Raw genomic sequence first — 17,339 nt, 5'->3', positions numbered from 1 at the left:
TTTAACTGCTATATTTAAAGTCAGAGTGATGTTCACAAAACTTTTTCAATTGTTGCTTGCAGCATCAATATGGTAAAAGTCACCCATTTCCATGATGGGCAAATATAGTTCTCCACACCTTGAAACCATACACACAAGGATATGGTTATTCAGCAGAATGAGAAGGTTTTATTTGCTCATTATCAAGTGCACGTTTGCTAGCAGACTATCTGGAAGAACTTGTTAAAAAGCAATGCAAAATTAAGTCAAAATTAGGACCAACACAGATATAAACAACAAATAGCCCTGAACTTTAGATCACAGTTTAGAAAATAAAAAGTGGGAGAGCTGATCAAAGTGGGAGTATGACCATATAGGTGGGTGGCATGAATATTAAGGGAGCTATCCAAGAAAAAATGACAGAGTGCCATGAGGATCCTCCTATAGTGATTCAACCCCTAAATGGAACAAACATCCAGAACCATATTTTTAAAAAGGTAATTTGGTAAAAATTGACCAAGCATCTAGTCTATACTATAAAATAAAACAACTACTAGAAAGTGCCTTGTGGAAGAGAAATCTAAGCTTGCCTACAGTGTCCAGTAATCAGACAATTGGAAAAATATCTACATTTGGATACTGCATCCTCAAAAGAATTCTGAGACTCTAAGTGCCATTAGTTAACCATGAAACTTGGGCTCCTAAGTATCCCAATTTCCTTAATTTTGGAACCTGAGTCGCTCATGCCTTTTTAACTATTTTTACCTCTGTGTTAAATTTTAAACTCAGCAGACTAGGGACTGTCTTATACGTTTATCTCCTTAACTGCTCCCAAAATACAAGGATCAGCAGACCACTCATTTCTATTAAAACAAAAAGACAGACACCTTATGGCAATGATCACATGACAGAGCCACCATGACTGAGCTCAGTGTCCGACTGGTGAATAGGTGGTGTAAGAAAACTGGTTATTGAACACTAATTCTTCTATTAATAGGCTGTTGGAGTGCATCATTATCAAAAGGAAACACACATGTCTGTGATTACTTTGATATAGTTGCTTCTGTTATTTGTTGTCATGAGAAGTCCTTAAAAAGAGTATATGATTTTAATGATACACAGTACATGATAGTATTCAGTGCACAGCTTTTATTCTTCCTATGTCTTTGAACAGCACTTGGTGACCTTGAATATTCTGAGCAGGGCCACAGAAGGGGTATATTAAGAAGAAATTATTAAATACTGATTTTTCTTCTTCTGGCACTAGACATCAAGATAAATGACAGAAATTCATCTATCCTGTTGAAGCTGACCTGGAAAAGGTGCTTCATCAAGTTCTAAAGCATAGAAGTGGAGACAGGAACAAAGAATCAAGGAACTTTTTGAGTTTTTCCAAAAAAAAAAAAAAAAAAACCCAGCAGTCTCTATCAATGTTCTGAACACATGCTCAAAATATCTCGTGCAATTGGTACTAGTTTAGGCATAGCTACCACAGTGCTCTCCTACACTTCAATCCCAGATCCATTCTCTTATGAAAATGATGCTAATATTGACACTACAAAAAGTTTCACTTGTAAAGGAGAACTCAGATTTACGCAGTCCTTAGAAAATTTGTTTATCCAAAACTTCACATTAGTGTGACTTTGAACATTGCTTGGGTCATAAAGTTTTAACCAGAATTTCTTGGGTCATACTCAGTAACTTGTGGCATCTTGCTATTAAGCTGGTTTATGATACAGTGTTTCTAGTTCACAGTAGCTTCTGCAAAGAAATTAATATATTTTTGCACTAGAACTTAAAAAGAAATGCTGAACTTTCTTACTTTATTGACTGCTAATATCAGAGTGTCATGCAGTGATTATCATATTCATTCTAAATTAATAAACAAACAAACAAAAAGTTGTCTCCAGAACTCACCTCTAGATTTTAAGGCCAGCTTGACTTTTTCAATTGGGTAAGCTCCAAAGATGAGAGAAAAGAGAGAGCCAGTATTGTGATTGCACAGGAGCCCAGCTGAAACTTAAACCAGAGTCTTCTTGGCACCTTCAGTGCTACCATATCCACTTTGCAAAAAGAAAACTGGAGGACATTTTAATGATTTATTCAAGCCATGGTCAGGTTGTTTACAGTTCTCTGCTGACAGTGTGACACATACCCTTGAACAAGAGTTTCAACTTACCAACATTTTTCCCCAAAATTTGGAATGGCTGACCTCTATGGGAGAGTAACAGTCCCAAAAGATTGTGAAGTCTTTGTCCTTAAAGGTTTTAAAGACCTAACTAAATAAAGGCTTGAGTAACCTCATAGATGACTTCATAGTTTACTTGGCTTTGAGGACAGGGTGGGGCAAGAGACCTCCTGAGGTCCCTTCCAACCCTTCTAGGTATCCTATAATCCTATAGGAATGTGGAAGACTTGCAAATAAAAAGTTTTCTGTAATATTTCTCCCCATGGATTACAAGGTTAAGTATTTTCAAATATTAAATTCTGAAAGAAAATCTTATTTGTCCTGTATCCTATTCAGATATGCTATTACAGACTAAAAGGCATTTGGCCTATCCCAAAATATGAGTCCTCATGTCAACGTCCTGTGACCTAAACCAAGTTCTTTGTCTTGTTTTAATTGTTGACATAGTAGTTATTTGAAGTCTTTTTAAGTCTAGTGGCCTGAAACCGTAGGAAAAGCACTGACATCTCATTGTCACCTCATCAATGAGATTTGTTGGAGAGAACTCTATCTTCACAAGAATCTTGGTAAGACTTGGCAGAGTAAGGAGCTTTACAGGAGGATCTGTTGAGGAGCACAAGGAGATAGCTGGAAAGCACAGAGGCAAAGCAGACCTAATTTTCATGTGTGTTTTATACAATCTGGGGCTCTTTCTGTTAAAGTAAAAGAGATTTTTCAGTTGAAGGTGGACCTAAAAGTCATCTTCACATATGGGAAAACACAGGCAATCCATAAGAAATTTCAGCATCATTTAATGAGGGATGGAAGCCTGCAATAGTGTGGCAGAGCTGCTCTTGGCATAGGGAATCCTGAGGGAGTTCTGGATCTGAGAGGGAAGATGAAGACCCTGCTTGGAAGTCATTATGGAGGCAGTACAGGATGTCTAAGGCATTGCTTCAATTCTTGCATGTAATCATGGAACCTCAGAATAATTTAAATAAAAAGGTACCTATGGAGGTCATCTAGTCCAACTTCTTGCTCAAAGCAAGGTCAAGTTGCTCAAAGCCCTATCAGATGAGTTCTGAATACCTCCCAAGATGAAGATTCCACAACTTTTCTGGACAACCACTTTAGGATTTGACCACCCTTTCTTTGAAAATTGTTTTCCTTACATTTAGTTGGACTTCTCTTGCTGTAACTTGTGTCTGATGTCTTTCATCCTTTTTGGCTGCATCTATAACTTCTCATTGGTTAGCTGTTGACACCAATTAGACTCTGTCCCCACTCCTTAGCCTTCTCTTCTCTACAATGAACAAACCCAGCTCCCTCAGCTTCTTCTTGCATGTCATGCTCCATTAGGGTTCTATGTCCATCCCCAAGGCATCTTAGTGGTCTTCTCTCGGACTCACTCCAAATTGTCAATATCCCTCCTGTACTAGGGAGCTCAAAACTGGACACAGTACACCAAACATAACCTTACAAGGGCTGCATAAAGAGCATAAGTACCTCATGTGAACTAAAGGCTAAGCTCCTGCCAACGCAAATCCTTCTGCAGTTTCCAATGTAATTGCCCTCCTTTGAGCAAGCTTCACTAGAATGGCAATATTGTTAATTTGCTTCTGATAAAGTATTATATAAGTTTGCTTACTTGCTCTCCCTTTAGGAAACTAACCAAGTGTTACTAAAAATGACTTCTTTTCCCTCTGCAGGTACAATTCTCTCACTTGTATTTGTATTAAATCCTGTTTTACTCTGTGGCTTATTTTTGGGATGAAAGCAGTGGCAAATTTTGGCCTATAATATCTGTGTGCTTCAGAAAATGAGAGTGGAAGAGAGACAAAAAAGAAATTAGAGCACCACATATTCTCAGTAACCACCCACATATGCTTGCGCCCTCACAGAAAAGAAGTCTCACTCTAGAAGAAGTTATTAATTATATTTTAAAGCTCTACTGCTTTATTGAGCTGTTTTGGAAGAGTCAGATACAAAATCAGTTTGATTCTATCATTATAACCAGTCAAATAAAAAATCTAATTAAAAAAAGGATCTACTAAGAAGCCCAATAAAGATTACAATGAATCAAAGGAGTTTTACATTTTTTTTCCACATTGTCTGCTTGTACTGAATTTCATAAATATTGGCATAAATTTCACAGGTACCTAGCTTTCAGGCTGTTGAAGTCCTCCTCTTAAGAGCTGGCCTGTCCCCCAAGGTTTTCCAATGAAGACTTTGCATGATAGGGTAGAAGCTGTAAAATTCTGAAAACATTAGTCAAACTTAAGAAAGAAGCAAGCAACCCTCCCCCTCCAAAATGTACTCAGAAGAGTAGAGAAGAAATACAGACAGTTTAAAGCACACAATCTATCAATTTGACTTCTCCAGAGACATCCATTAAGCCATGGCAGAACAGAGATAAGAGCTTCAGGTCCACCCTGGCCTATCCCTATATCTGTCTATGGCAAATGTTCCCACTGTTGCCATTTGGTTTGCCACTGTTGCCACAGGAACTGAAGGGACTGTGGTGACACTGTGCTGAGGATAACCAGACATTCGTGGAGGGTAACTCCAGAAGCTGTAATACTGAGAGATGTATGAAATGTGCAGCAAAGACTAAGCTGAGATGAAAAAATGAAGAGGAGCCTATCAACCTTTCCATCCTCAGCTTTTAAGCTCCACAGTCCTCCTATCTTCCAGACTACCACCTTTTTAACTTTCCAGGAGACACTGTTTCCCACAAAACTACCAAATCTGACATACTCACAGCTTCTCTCCTCTAGCCTACATCTGAGGTACTGAATGACCAGTCAGCACCAGATGAAAAGTATGTACATTTTCCAGCCTATCCCAGCAGTTTGGGTATGAAAATGAAGCTTCCAGAGAAGCCAGTCAACTCCAGTTACACCTGTCCTCCTTTCCCTCTCCATGTCTGACACACTATGTTAACATTTACTTGCTCTTTGGCAGACCCTTCCTCCATTCCATTAGTTTAACACCTCCAAGGCTGAAGAAACTGGGGTATCTACAGCATCTCTTTGGTCTGTTTTCTCACTAGTGAACCAAACTGTATTCTAATGCTCACCACAGAACCAGCTTCCAGAGCGAGACAGCTTTCAACATAAAACTTTGTCTGGAAAAACGCAGGACGTTTTTACACAAATTGTTTTACGTAGTATGCAAAACCATACTATGAAAACACTTTCCCACCAGCTTTCCCCAAGTTAACTGGAAAAGTTAAAGGCATATTTCCACGAGCACATCTACACAGCCGGTGTATAATACAACTGGGACTTCTTGCTGCTGCTTACTCTGTTCTGATCCAGCAATTTACTCCCTCTCTGCTTGCTGGGTAGAGTATATTGAAAGATTCCTGCTCTCAACCTTTGTACTCCATCGCACCTTCCGTGTTCTTTGGTTGTCTCAGGAATAAAACACCTAACTAATGATGTTGGTGTTCAAATCATCACTGAGATATCTGGCTTGAGTTTCTCTCTCTGCAGAAATATTGGTCCAGGTTTCTGCAATCTTGAGCAGGCATTAACACCAGTATGTCCCCTTTATGCATTGTGCCTTGCCTCCACTAGGATGTTTTGCAGCAAGATAAATTGGTCTCACCACCTACTTTGCTGCAAGCACTCAGTCTTCCTGGCACTTAAGAAGGAGTCTTTAAATCCAGGAGAGCCTCCCTCCTGGAGGTGTGGCACTGCGGGAATGAAAGCCAGCCTGGGTGTTGCTCTGAGACTGAAAGGGAAGCAATGTCTGCTCTTACCATTTCATTAAAAGAGCCTCTTCCCCAAGCAGTGCTGATCCCAGGAATACTTAAGTAGAATCAGAGTGAAATAAAGAGTATTACATTAATACATATATAAATTCCTTCCCCTCCCACCATCTTCTCCCCTTGCCATCAGCAATTAGCACATCTGATGAGAGATGCAGCAAGGAAACAATTTCAGGTTGAGTGTGTCAGGTACTGACTCACTGCCATGAAGCTCTACACTTCAACAGAATTCCTGGTGAACGACTATGAAATATTCATCAGCTCATATTTGTAAATGGCCCAGCAACATACTGAGTAAATGACCTCCGATGAAGCATCTCGCATAAAAATGGAACAGCAGCCAGCTCAAGCAAGGGAGCTACAAACTACGTGTGTTTTGTCAGCACAGACAAGCAGCAAACACAAACAGAAAGAAATCTAGTTCGAATCATCATCCTGACGGGGAGAGACAAATTAGGAGCCAGCCTGTTTACTTCAGAGAGACCCAATGGTGGGGCTGCCTGAGGCAGGAGCAAGTAGGGTAATCTGGGCTAAATTTTACTCTCCACCCTCTCTCATCATTGGAAAATTAACTCAGTGAGAAAGGAGCATGAGCTGTTCTGTCCTCTCTCTATGTTGGCCACAGTTATTAACATTGTTCTCTCTGTTCTTCCTGGACCTACACTGCATAGAGCAACTATTTCTTGACCAAGAGGTCAGGTCCCTAAAATAGGGAATCCAGACCTGTACTTCCAAAGACAAGAGGAAGCCTGGTCTCCTGCAGTAGGTATCCAGACCTGGGCAAAAACAGTCCCACAGTTTGCATTTCTTTCCCTGTGCATTTTGATGCAAGTCCCTTTCTAGGTAGAGCTGGGGCTGTTCAGGGCATGGGCTGTGAGAAGAGGGGATGTGTTCAAGCATTGCTTTGTTGGCTGCATTATTACACAGTGATGATTTAGGGAGCAGAAGGGTGGATTCTCTGTCCTGCTTTCAGTTCTCATCGTTATTCAGGATGTGTGATTTCCAGGGAGGTTGCCAGCACTGCACTGCACCGCTTGTGACGGTTAATCCCTGTACGGGAAGGCTTCACCACGGAAATTGTGATGAGAATGGGAAATAAATTAGGCAAACCTAGCAACTGACTGTAAGCCTCCACAAAATGCAGAGGCAACCAGGCTTAGCCTCCCCCAGACCTTGTGCAAGGTATTTTCTTGAAAGAAAAAAAAAAAAAAAAAAAAATTGTGGCTCCAGGGCCTTGTGGAAAGGTGAGATCCTACACCCAGAGTCAGATTAGGATGTAGATGTTTTTATTATTTGTTTATTAATTAAATACACTATGGTAAGGAACATTTGCATTCAAGTCCAGAGCTCAGGAGGAGGGTAGCACACACTGCAGCTGAGAACTTAAACAAACAGCACCATCAGGTGGTTGATGTAGAAATAGTCGTCCAGAGCCGCCACTTTGCAAGTCACCTCCTTACCTCAGGGGAGGTCCTCTGTATTCAGCCAGCCAGCTGATTCGTTCTTGAAGACCTCGAAGGAAGGGATGTCCACAGCCCCTTCTAGGAAAAACTGACCACATCCAAAATTGTAAGAAAAGGTTTGGATAGCAGCAAGATATATCCAGGCAAGACACCAGGGCAAATATCCAAGGCCCTCCTTTCATATTATGTACATCTTTTACTGCTTCTCCTACTTATTGCTGATGATTAAATGCACCTCAGCTTTAACTAAAAAGTTCATTTAAGCAGACAACAAACAATCCACACTGGCAGTCTGAATGGTGGTCTGAACAGAGCTGAAGTCTTAATCCACCTCAACCCTTTCAGATATTTGGGGCACTGGCAAATTAATGTTTTCAGAAAACTATCCTTACTGTGCAAGCCTCTTGGAACTATTGCTATTATCTCTCTCTCTCCCAATTTCTACAGGGAAGAAGAAGGATACCCCATTCTGTCTCAAGCAGGTGCTCTTATACCAAAGACAGCAAGACAGCCTTTGAAATAACTTGGCTCCTTCTATCATCCTTGCTTTCTTCTTTCTCTGTCCACACATTTCGTTAGTGCAATCTCTGAGTGGAGCCATTGTTCACTAACAAGCCAAAGCCTCATCCATTTTATGTGAATCATGGATCAAATACACTCTCAAAATACTTGAGTAACTGAATGAGCATGAAGATGAAGAGACTTGAAGTCCTAAACTTCCAACTTTGAGAATGTCATCTTTGCACTTAGTTTCACAGACAGAATCCTTACTTGCTTTGGATGAAAGAATCTGAAGAAAAGCAAAATGCTATTTTGCTTATAGGCCTGAAGTCCTACTTGTCTGCAACTGTAGACACACTGTTTGCATTGCTACCAAGGGAGCAATCTAACCAGTGTCAGTTGCTTTCTTCATACCTAAATATTAGAAGATTTTTGTTCAGAATATTTTATAGTTGAGTATGAGATATTTTTGTCTCCTAGCAGATCTTAGATTATCTAACTAGGAATAAATATAAATATGTATAAACAAGTACACATACATGTACAAATACAAATTTAAAAGAAAACTACTCAAATATATGGTTACTCAAATACTTTAGGAAACACCACAGCTCAAAGTTTCAACCTTGAGTGCCCAGTTATAGCAGCCACCCTAAAATTAGGACCTTCCACAGTTACACTTGTGTTTATGTATATGTATATTGAAGGGTTGATTTCATAGAATCATAGAATCATAGAATGCCGAAGGTTGGAAGGGACCTCAGAGGTCATCGAGTCCAACCCCCCTGCACACGCAGGGTCACCCAGAGCACGTGGCACAGGGCTGCATCCAAGCGGGTTTTAAAGATCTCCAAAGAAGGAGACTCCACAACCTCTCTGGGCAGCCTGTTCCAGTGCTTTGTCACCCTCACAGTGAAGAAATGCTTCCTTAAGTTCCTGTGGAACTTCTGATGCTTCAGTTTGAAGCCATTTCCTCTAGTCCTAAATATATGATTTACATATCATATTACAGTCTAATTTTCAAAAATTTGTGAGATGAAAAGGAAGTCCTATGTTTCAAGTTATAGTACCTCTGGGGACATTTCTGTATGAAGTGCATCATCAAGTCACCTTGAAGGAAGATTAAAGTATTGAAAGTTGTTGACAGTCCATCTCAAAATCTCTGCCTTCAGTCATAAAGAAACCTCCCAATTCCCAGAAATGCTCAATGCAATAAAATTTCAGAACATCCCACATCAAGATGATAACAGAGCACCTAACACAAAAGAAAAAATGAAGGAGACATTATATTTCCTACAATGGCATCTGCATTAGGGTAGGTAGCTGCTTATTTCTACTATAATTAGGCTAGAGATATTTTATTTGCTTTATGCAGCTTGCTCTGAAGATGGCGAAAAATGCATAAAACAGCATTGAGGTGCATAAGGCAACTTCTCACCAGTTACTGCTAATGATGTCAGAAGAAGTCAGATGGACATAGATGTCTGAAATATCTCTGCATTTGCACATTTTTTGAGTTAGTAAACAATACCCATGATAGTTGAAGTCATCCTAAGACAGGAGAAATATAGAGAACTAAGAAGTAATATCTTTTTTTCCTGTCACCTTAATTCTCTTTGCATTTTAAGTCCTTCTGTAGGCCTTGCCTTAGATTATTTAACTATAAAAAGAGAAAGTGGTGCTAAGGCAAGTCAGCTTGCAGCAGGATTGGTTCATGGGAAATCCTACAGAAGCCATCTCCAGGTGGTTCTGCAAGTACATCTGTAGTTTCTATGCTGGGCTGTCACTTGTGCTGCTCTATTCTAAGTGAAAAGCCAAGGAGCAGGATGCTTGGGGTAGATTTGTTGGCAGATCAATAGGAACTTATAATATGCTTGCTAAATTCATCTTTTTTTCATGTGACCTGAGCTTAGCTTGGAACACTGGTGTTCCAAACAGAAGGAAGTTTGAGCAGCATTGGTAATTTGAAGGCCAAGTGACATACAAAGCTTCTCCCTCGGCTCTACGATCCTATTTTCTCATATCATTTTTTTTTCAGCCAGCATGTAGCTAAGGCTGGGGTGCCCACAGCAAACTTGAGTTTTCAAAATCAAGCTAATTGCTCTCTCTCACCACCACCTATTCTCTGGAAGAGCTTGTTACAGAAGTGGGAGGAAAGACAAGCTCATTTTTGCTAGGAAAGAGACTTAGACTGGTTGTGACCAATACTGCTAGTGAATCTCTCCTCTGCTGGAAGAAGTTCTGAAGAAATCCGACTTTATCATTTCACAGCAATTTCTAACTCATACTCAACTAGTCCAAACTGTCAAGTCCTTGCTAAATCTGAAAGTCTGTGTTTGACTCCTTCCCTGGGCAGCAAAGCTATCAAACACAGATAGATAAACTTGTCTAAAGCAAACCATCTCTAGCCACATTGGACTCTCAGAACAAGAACATCCATACATTAATTTTAGATCTTTGGCAATCCATACACTAGAAATAACTTGTGCCTCTGATCCATACTGACTTCTATTAAGGAAAGAGAAGCTAGAATGAGCTGAAACCTCTCACCTCTCCCACATGATGCTCTCTGAATACCCATTCAAAAAAAAAAAAAAAAACAGTCTGTCCTAATACACTGCTTTGCCATAACACACTACTTGCCCAATCCAAACAAACTTATTAAAAAAAAAAGAGATTCAGCTTCTTAATCAGGAAGCATTATAATGAGCTCTCAAGCCATTTTCTTTTCTCAGAAGCAAATAGAGAGAGTACACAGCTTATTCTGTCTGTTTCTGAATTTTCAAAATCTTCTTGTACCACTACAGAGGTTGGACCGATGTTGTCCAACCCCTGACACTGAGCTGACACTGACCTCTGACACGGGGATGAGTCTCCTACCAAAATGGCTCCTATCACTCTTTCTGGAAACTTCGATAAGTGGAAATGGCCTTTCACATGTGTAATCTCATATCTATAATTGCTGCCTTGTTGGCAAATTCTACTCACAGATTGTACTCAGCTCCATCCCACCCTCACATCAGATGCAATCCTGTGCAACCTGTGACTGAGTGCCTGGCTGAGGTAACAAGTGGAGAACAGCTCAATGTGTTCACATGCCCAAAAGACTGATGAGAGGAAAGAACTCAGATTTCTCCAAGTCTGAAAAATGTCTCTCCTCTAAAGCTGTGCTTGCACCAACTCTGTTTGCTGTGCCTGCCGGAGGAAGGGATGTAGCACATCCTTCTCCCCACCTACCAATGAGAAGATGTTCTTCCTCCTGTCACATTGAGATTCAGTTGAGCTCTCCAAGCATAATTAACGCAATTCTTGTTATGGAGAAAGCTATATCTTCTATGAAAGCAGTATTTGAAAAGATAGCATAAGTCACTGAGAAAATGACCTCCCAGCTTTCTCATGTGATTGGCAGACTCATCTCATGGCATCATGCTGAAGACAAGGTGGCATTCAAAACCCTCTTGTTTCTACAGTCTAAGAACAGCTAGATTAATTGAGAAATGGTTTCACAAGGAGCAAGTATGTACTCCCTTGCCAAAACACCTCTGCTGGAAGAAAACAACTGGAAGAACAGCAGCACCAGCTATAAAAACTGATCTGCATCAGAAACACCACCTTTGCACAAAAGGTTAACCAAGTTGAAATTCACTCCCCATATCCATTACAATACAGTTTCAACTTAGTCCTCCTTCAGCTGTTTTCCATTTTCACCTGTTTCTCCATGAATCCCAAAAAAGCCAACCTCAGCCATAAAGCAAAAACAAGAGATTACAAGCCTAGGGAACACTTGGTTACCAAAGGGAGCCAATGCAAGAGGTAGATTGATGAAATTCAGAATCATTATCTAATCTAAGTCCTATTTTTTGTCTGGAAGGTCTAAGTATTGTTCAAAATGTCTGTTGGTAGTCTTTCAATTACTGCCTTTTACAGTGCTCTCAGTGAACAAACATTGGTTTCCATACCTGCTTGCACCATACTAGAAATTTTAAAAGGTCAGGTCTGTGTGGAAGTATGATGGAGCATTTTAGCTGTTTAAGAGGAGAGAAACCACAATCGATAAGTGATCCAGAAGCATAAGGACAGTGATTTTGCATATTCATCCCTGTTTATGGATTTGGATTCAAGCCAAAACCACACTGAACTTCCAAGTTCCCCAACATATTACTTGTGTGACTATGAAATTTTACACTGTTGATCACCACTTCCGGACCCTTTGAGTCACCTACAAACAGAATTTGTAAAGTCAGAAATTCTCTTATTTGCATCATCATTATATAGATCTTTGCTGAAGCAGCTTCATCAGGTGGTCTCAGGCAGGTATTATGCCTAGATATAGCTGAGCATTACTCCAACAGTGGGCTGTGCTGAGCCTATTCTATGGAGACAGTCACTTCTTCACAAACACACAAGAAATTTCATTAGCCATAATGCAGAAATACTCATTTCCTTTGACTGCAGCGGAAGCCACAGACTGTAACAGTCAACACCACACTTCGGTTTGTATGTTACAGATGTGGGTAGCTGCTGCACCTTAGAGCCAAATCAGTGCCAATTTGCATTGATCCAAAGTTGCACATCATCACAGTGTTTGTTGGTAAACAAAATCAGTCTATGCAGTAGGGCTGCAGAGTTCTCATACAGGCCATTGATTCACTGTGATTCTGATTCCAACACCAATTTAAACATATTGCCTGGTTGAGCAGCTGCTCACGAGCATAGACACGAAGCAGCACAAGGCAGAGTGGCTCCTGACATAACGGGAACTGCAGAGCTCATACTAATCCAGAGGCTGTTCTCCTAGCTAATTAAAGTTTGCTCACAATAGCAATTCTTCAATATATTGCTGCCACTGCCATGCACAGAGAATCAGTCCACAGAAGAGACATAATAGCAGCATGAAACACCCTTTCTCATTTGTCTGTAGTTAGAGGTTCCAAAGCTTTTCCTACTCTAAACTGCATATGAACAGAAAGAGGCCATCGTATGGCAGCTGGGAGCCCTTTAGTCCAGGGGAAATCCACATACAAATCCTTACTTCAAATTTCAGCCCCACAAGAAGTAAAAAAAGTTCATTAACTACACAGGCTAATCTGGAATAGGAATTTCCTGCTAAACATAGTATTTACTCTTGCTGCTGAGAAAATTCTCCCATTGGTATGCACATTCTCACCAAACTGTATGAGTGTTTCCACAAGAACTTTCAGACTCAGTAAAGTCTTTTTTTTATTCTGAGAAGAAAAGTATTCACTAGAAAATTCCCACCCACTTGGTAACCTTATTTGGCACAGCAGTAATTTTGTACAGCTATGAAGATGGTCTGGTGAGACCCAGGAGGAGAGATGGAGAGGCAGATGAATGTTTTTTTCTTTAATTTGCACCAAAAACTGTCATTGCTGCTTCCACCTCTGCTAGGATTAGAAAGATCACATGCTTAAAAGACAAAATTTTCCTTTAGCCTTAGGCTGATGTGCCTTTGCCTCATGAAGTGGCAACACAGACCACAAGTAAATGGATGCACCCCTCTCAGTCTCTGCTCTCAGCCATACTAAGTGTGCTCCCCTCCTCCTTATTTCTTTATTCAAAAGTACACACTGCAGAAAGAGTGCGCATGCCTGGCAGCACTCATCCAAAAATAACATCCCAGACTTTTCAGGCACTCACTGCACATGTGCACGTCTTGTCTTAGCCACATCACAAACATGGCTATCCTCTTCAGAGAGCAAACTTATACATTTCCTCTCTGCATGCAAACACAGGGCCACGGAGTATGATATACATCCCCATCCCCATGTGCTTTTTTTCTGATACTCTCACTGTTTTTTCTTCTCAAAAAAAAAGGAGGATGACAAAGCAAAGAGGTCATGCAGGAGGCAGTCTGTTTTTCTCAACTTCAGCTCTGTGGTGCTGAGCACAGAGTTCATACTACCACAGAACAACTGACAACTGAAGGCAATACAAGAATATAACAATAAATGAAAGCTGAGACCTGACAACTCTTTTGCTTAGGTGCCACTGCATCTTTATAACTATGTTTCAAGAGCTACCTTTATTGTTAGCAGAATTTCACAAGCACATAAGTCAGAATATTTTCAGTCTATTTTTTAGCATTTCAGAAATTAGTAAAATGGATCTTTAGCATATAATCTATATTTTTATATGAAGACACAACATAATCACAATGCAGGAATTACATTAAAGCATTTGAAGCACTGAACACTACAAGAACAAGGATTCACACGCTAAAATCCAGAAGTAGTCAACATGCTTATTTTATGACAGTAGCTTGATTTTGCCTCTTCTCTGTGACTGACCATCAAATTCCTCCCTAAGAAGTGTTGTTAGCAAGCAGAAAGAAACAGTGCAAGGCTTCCCTTTTGCACGCGACTGTTACACTTTCGTGGCCTTTGTTGTGAGCTAATGAGAGCGTGTGCCCTCCCACAGGAACCTTCAGTCTTTCTTAGAGATTGCAGACTCCAAGTACAGTTCTGAAAGGCTGTAGTGTGCAAGTTATGAGAAACACAAGTTCCAGATGACATCAACATTACCAGAATTCTAGGTTTGGAATTATTATTTTCCTTCATCCCCATGTGTTTTTTTTTATTTAAAAAAAAAAGAAAAAAAAGATACTACTGCTTTAAAAAAAGTTATAGCTATAAACAATCTTACCTTAAATGGATTTCTGAATATTTAATGTAAATGATAAAAATGAGAACGCTATTTCCTTTTCTCCAAAGCACTGAAAAGGAACAATTAAATCTACCAAGGTCTCTAACACAGAAGTCTGCTACTAATTGAGGCACCAAAGCAGGCCAAACCTCACCTGTATAAAAGCTTATAGGTTCATGCTATATACAAATAGCACCAACATTTCACAAGTAGCGGGTATTCCTGAGGAGCAGTCCAGACACCTGACAGCCACAAAGAACTTGTGCCAAGAGCATACCAGAACTGTTAAAGCTCTGCTTTATGGTACTCAGATAATGTGCTAAACAGCATTTTTTAGCAGAGATGTTGCTTGCATCTCATTTCATAGCTCAAGAACAGCCTTGGTTTCTGGCTCTTGCTTTGCTCCTGGAGGATTTGCGGGGACCTCTGAGACCATCCTGTGAAACTGAAATTCCTTGCAAGCTCAATGGCCCTGCTAGTCTCTGCTCCCACTGGGCTTTCCGCTGAGCATGAGCCCAGACAAGGGCTAGTAGTGCAGCAGTTCGAATAGGCTGAGTACTAGGTACACTTCAAAACTAAATCCACCTCTTTAAAGCACATCTGGAGAGGGGATGTGGGAGCACTAACTTTCACTGAAGATAAATGACACTTTTTTTTTTTTAACTAAAATGTTTAAAACACTAATACAAGTAGAGGAGGAAATGCAGATTTTTAGAGAGAGTGAAGGTATCTCTTCCAAAAAGTCTTTTCTGTATGCTGGGAAATCTTAACTCACTGTCCTTCACTAGTGCGAGATCTGCACTGAGGTATCTCAAGCAGAAAGGATTTGTTTAGAGGGTATTACAAGGAAAAGGAAGAGAAATCAGTGAAGCTTTTAGTGTGAGGTTTTCCCCAAGGAGTTGTTCCATGGTAAGGTACACAGATGTCTTAAGGGGAAGCCTGGTTCCCTGTTTCCCTGAGACCAGGTAAAGGGTTAAACAGGCCTACCTTTGAAACAGTTTTGCAAATATGACTATTTGGCTGGAAGCAAAGAAAAAAATAGCAAAAAAAAGAAAGGGCAAAAAATAGCAAAAGTAGATGGGTAGAAGCATTTGCGTGAATGTGAGCAAGAGCACCATCACTGAAATGAGCTATGGTCTCTGCAAGGAGTGGGGAGAGTGATTACAATAAATCAAGGGCAATTCATTCAATAGCAAGTATGAGCACAAAATAGAGTGTGCAAAATATGTTGATTTGTTACTCTGGCACATACATGGTGCCTAAGATAAGAAACTACTTGTGTTTAATTGGAGTTAGGTAGAAGAATGAAAGCTAAAGCAGATAATTTGCCTTAATGACTGCATGAAGTAAAAAACATACGTATGTTATCAGTATGACTTGGATAATTGTAGGCGACTTGTGGGCTTTAGTTTTGTGGGACTGTGACTATGCCACTGTACCAGTAACACCACATAGGAAAGATTTGCCTAAGTAACAATATTAAAAACACCATATTTGGCATTAAGTAAAGCAGTTGGGGTGGACCGACTATTTGGGAGAAGTTGGGGCAGAGAAAGAGAAGCTTAAGGGCAGCAAAAAGGGGGTTCAAAAATAGAAAAAATGGTGAATAAAATCAGATAAAAAGCAAAGGAGGGTGTGATCTTTCAATAGTAGGAGTGCAGATAGCTACAAATGTACAAATTGTCTTTTAAATCCATTATGTCTCAAGCCTGAAACCTAACGGCTTACAGCTGGACAAATAACAAGTAACCAAAAAAATCTCTTTGTTGTTATATTTTCTCTCACTCAAGCAGCTCAGACTGGCTATTGGTAAGAGAGAGTATTGATACAGGCTACAGGTAAGGGAGGATTTGCTGATGAAATTTTATCAGCAATCTTGTATTGACAAACTTAGAAAACACTAAGAGGTGTTTTCACTCTCTAATACCCTAGAAGTATCCAAATAAAGTCAAGAGTACCCTAGACATTTGAAGATACTTCCTTGTTTCAGGTAGAATAACTTCCCTTATAAGTAGTTTTTGTGCTGCTTATTTCCATGGTCAAAGCCTTCATTCAGACAGATAAAGAAACATACTTGTTGGCCAGCCAAGCATCCTGCCAAAGCAGAATTTCCACTGCCAGCACTGATACCATTTCATTTTGATGTAGCTTCTCATCCCCCAGGTTTCGGCTGTTTGAAGGGAAAGCAGTTCTCAGAACAGATGGAGTTGGTAATAAAGCTCCTTCTAGGAGATACAAGGATTACACAGGGAATTAAATGGCGAAACAGTGTCTGGAGTACATGCTATAAACTTAAATCACAGAAAGTAAAATTCCCTTCCCACTGAGAACAACATGGTGGGGAAAACTGCAAGTGACAGTGTGGCTTTCCAAAATGTTAAATACCAAGGTTGTTTCCCCTCAGTACACTGGCTATTGAAACTATTTGTGAGATACGTTCCAATCTTGCACCCACAAAAAATCTTGTGACTTGTCATTTTGAGTCAGTGTCAGGAGCACTGCCAAAAGCAAGGATGAAGTAGCTGTCTCAAAAGAGCAAAAGAGAGTCTATGCACCAGACAGGGAAATGGTGCAGGCTTTTGCCTATGTACAACACAGCTCCTGAGCTCTGCTATGAAATCTCATCGGAGTTCTGCTGGAAGACCTGCCCAGCCATACTCTTTTCAGGAAAACAAGAAGACTTGCACCTCAAAGGTCCTTCTACATTTCCAGGCTTACACAAATACTAAAATCTCTCCCAGACATGTGGACAGCAACTACTGCACTGCTTTTCCAATGAGGAATGAGCATT

Source organism: Nothoprocta perdicaria, unplaced genomic scaffold, assembly GCF_003342845.1.
Source record: "Nothoprocta perdicaria isolate Ctin4 unplaced genomic scaffold, notPer1 scaffold_24, whole genome shotgun sequence".
Taxonomy (NCBI): Eukaryota; Metazoa; Chordata; class Aves; order Tinamiformes; family Tinamidae; genus Nothoprocta; species Nothoprocta perdicaria.
The sequence above is the reverse complement of the archived record's forward strand: the minus strand, read 5'-3'. Positions refer to the sequence as shown.